Raw genomic sequence first — 4,051 nt, 5'->3', positions numbered from 1 at the left:
AATAAGGTAACTGGTATATTTTTATATTTATTTATGCACTGACATTTATGTGTTTATGGTAGTATGATGTAGGAATTGCATGGAAAAAGAGACTTCCATAGATCTTGAGGAAGGCCCGGGCTAAGCTTTCACTCATGAACCCTTGGAAGCATTGGGAATCCATCAGGTTTGAGTCATGATGTGTGTTAAAACTATTTTTCTTTAGGTTTTTTTTAATTAGTTTGTGTTGTAGTTGTGGTTTTTATTGTTTTTGGTGCATGGCCATGCCACTTTTTTTGTGTTGTTGTATTGTTGTTGGTTTTCCATGGTTTTCTTCTTATTTTCCTTTTTGTTCTTTCCTTTTATGTTTTGAGGGTCTTGCGAATTGGTTGGGAAAGAGGAAATTTATTGGAGCTTAGGGAGATATGTGTGAAACCCAATAGGTAATGAATGACCTCGATGAATTTGATGCATGAATACATGGCAATTGAAGGAAAGAATATGACAACTAGTTTGGTTCATTGGGTCCATGGGAATGGATGGACAGTGGTAGGAAAATCATGAGAAATTTAATAGGAAAGGTATTGTAAAAGGAGTTGAGGTATCAGATGCCTTGACTATGTTGTGAAATGTTGTTCTCTATGTTGTTCATGTGTTGCATGGATAAAGGAGGTTCTCTTAACCTTGACCTTATGAACACTAGTAATTGTGTTGTGATCATAATTACGTTGATGTTTATATATATATATGAATGCAGTTGTCTGATAGGGTCATAAGGGATCATTCTCGTGGAAGAAAGATTGCTTTATGCAGATGAATGGCATGGAAAGGTTCTTGGTGTCATGACGAATCAAGTGGATAGGGTAGCCCTGGAAAACCTATGATGCTAGTATCATGTTGATATGATTTTGATATTATGTGCTTATATCTATGCCTATGTTTATGTTATGGCAGGAAATGTTGAAGGATACATCAGCGGAATGAAAGCAGTGTGTTATGCAGTGTGTTGGACAAACATGGATAATCGAAAGAGCCATAGGTTGTGGATGCATGAAGTAATGTATTGGAAAGGCACTAGAGGAAAGAATGTCTAGTAGAGACGGTGTGGTCTCTAGATGTGCAGTACTATTGTTGTGTACATATTGTACAGGGTTTGTTGTGTACATGTTGTTTTGTGTACGTGTTGCAAATGTTGTTTTGTGTACATGTATATTGTGTATATGTTATTTGTACACCATGTGTAGGTGTATGTGTTGTGTTTTACACCATGCGTGGTTGTATGTGTCGTGTTGTACACTATGTGTATGTGTACATGTTGTACATTGTATGTTTACATGTTAGTGATTGGTTCTCAAGATCCCTGGAGACTATGGACTAGAGTCTTGTAATATAGTGGATTCCCCATAAGTTGTAGGTTTAAGCCCTGTAATAGCTTAGGTGCTCTCGAGGCTATGGATTGGAGCCCTGTAATAGCTTGGGTCCCTAGAGGTTGTGGGTGGAGCCCTATAATAGCTTGGGATTCACTAGAGGTTGTGGTTGGGATAGTACCCCAGGAGCCCTAGACACCTTGGGAAGACACCAATCTTAAAGGTTGAGACAGTATAGTCTTTGGACACCCTTGTTGATGATAATTCATATGGAAGATAATAAAGGAAATGTGGGCTTTTCAGGTTTGGCAACCGATTTCATGTGTGTACGGAAAGGACAAGAATAAAGGCAAAAGCAAAGAACCACTTAAAATATAATTATTAGTACTTTATTTCAGTTTTTAATTATGCACATAGTTTAGAATATTGATTTATGGTGGTTGAGTTTTGAGCTAACCAGATGTGATATGCTTATAAATATGATGATTTGATCAAAGTGTCAATTTGGCTTGTTGTGATAGGAAGTAAACATAATTGCAAGTGTACCTTATTGACGATGATCCAGGTGGATGTTGATGGCCACCCACCTATTCCATTTGGACCCCCAAAACTGTCTCTTTCAGCTTTTTTAGTTTCCTAAATTGTAGCATAGTTTACTATTTTTAGTAGTTTTTCGGGTCCTAAAATTCCGGAGCCATTTTGAGGCCCTAAACGACGTTTTTTGGGAAATCTGGGGCAACATCGGTCCACGGTCCATGGACCGATGTTACCTCCCAAAGTGGTAGTGCTCAAATAGATCTTTCTAACGAGCTATCGTACGTGTCTAACGAAGATCGTATGCCAAAGTTACGACCCCGGGAAATTGATGTACCAATTTACCCAAACGGGGCCCACAATTTGGCGTTTCATCTTCTAGGGTTAGGTTTCGGGATGTGAAAGGTTTTCCATTGTTTCTCAACAATAAATAGTCCTTCGAGCCTCATTGTAACGCTGTTTAGAGGCATGTAGCCACCACATCTCTTCTCAGAGATAAGCTACCATCGCCCTAGCTGGTTTATTTCCATTTCTGGTTGTAAGCATATTTCAGTGTTTTACATTAATGAAGTGAAGTATTATTTCCGCTGCATATCTATGTTTATGGTTATCTCTGTGTTTTATTGCATTCGTGTCTAAATCCGGATCAGTGGTATCAGAGCGGTCTGTTTTTTCTCTGTTTTTCTTTGCATGTCCCCAACAAGGTCGGGATATAAGGAGTTAGGGCTTGAACTGGTCGAACCTTTGCAAGACCATCCTCGCAAATCCTGACGGCCTCCCATGGTGGATGAGAAGAAAGATGAGGGGGCAATAGATCCTATCAAAATCTTGCTCGAAGAAGCACTCGAGTGGCAAAGGAACGTGATGATGGATAGTTTTGCGCAGATCCTTCAGCAGCTACCCAGAGCTGACGCATCGGCTTCCAATAGCTACTCTGGAAATGCCACACCGTTTAAGGTACAAGTTAATTTTGAAATCCCCATCTTCGATGGTCAAATAGACACAGATGTCATAGATAAATGGTTAAATCTGCTAGATGGGTATTTTTTTGTTCATGAATTTTCAAGTCGAGAAAAGATTGTTTTAGCTCTTCTCAAAGCAACCCCCCACATCAAGGACTAGTGGGAAACCTACTGCAAGCAGAAGGATGAAAGTACAGGCTCACTATTTTCAGTTGCACCCACTTGGAATGACTTCCGGGATGCCATCAAGGAGCAGTACTACCCTGTCGGAAGCTATGAGGACAAATACATCAAATGGACCACACTGTGGCAGGGACGAGACCAAGATGTGCCGGAGTTCACAAACATTTTTCATACCCTTCACACACAGTTGGGTATCAAAGATTCTGAGCTGCATCTGGTACTCAAATACCGCGGCTTCCTACACAGATACATCCAGGAAGAGATGGGGTTCTTGAACATCTCCTCACTCGGCACAACATATCGATACGTTGTCAAAATCGAACAAAAGTTCAAACAGAAGAAGCGAGACTTTGGATCTACAAATCCGAAGCCCAAAGGACAAAGCCAAGGCGGGGTGACCCAAGACAACCCGTCAAAGCCACAAGAAAAGAGCAACACCACGAAGCCGAAGAAGGACACAAGAAAGTGGTGTGAGTTCCACAAGAGTCCCATTCATAACACAAGTGAGTGTCGAACCAAGCAGTCACTGGTGGCTGAGTTGAAGGCTTCCGAATCAAATGCATGTTCTGACCTTGAGCCAGAACCTAACAAGGGGAATGGCAAAGGGAAGCAGATCATTGATGCGGATCCCAGCGCCATTGTTGCCACTGCCAAGATCTAGAAGAATGAACCTGCAAATCAAGAAGAGGGGGAGCGTCTTTTCCACTCACAGATGTGGGTGAAAGGTTTGCCGCTGCAATTCATTGTCAACAGTGGCAGCCAAAAGAACGTCATTTCAGCAGAGGTCGTGAAGCGGCTGGGCCTACCGACTACACCACATCCACAACCGTACAGTATCGGGTGGCTTCACAAAGGACGAGATCTAAAAGTTCGCAGCAGTGCCGCCTTCCCTACAGCATCAAACCCTTCACAGACGAGGTATTGTGGGATGTTACACCTCTAGATGTTTTTGATGTATTAGTAGGCCAGCCATACTTGTGGAGGCGACATGTTGTGTATGAGTCCAGGCCTCGTGCTGTCATTATT

Source organism: Pinus tabuliformis, chromosome 8 (assembly GCF_031772625.1).
Source record: "Pinus tabuliformis cultivar Carrire ecotype Pingquan chromosome 8, CPIR1, whole genome shotgun sequence".
NCBI lineage: Eukaryota > Viridiplantae > Streptophyta > Pinopsida > Pinales > Pinaceae > Pinus > Pinus tabuliformis.
The sequence above is the reverse complement of the archived record's forward strand: the minus strand, read 5'-3'. Positions refer to the sequence as shown.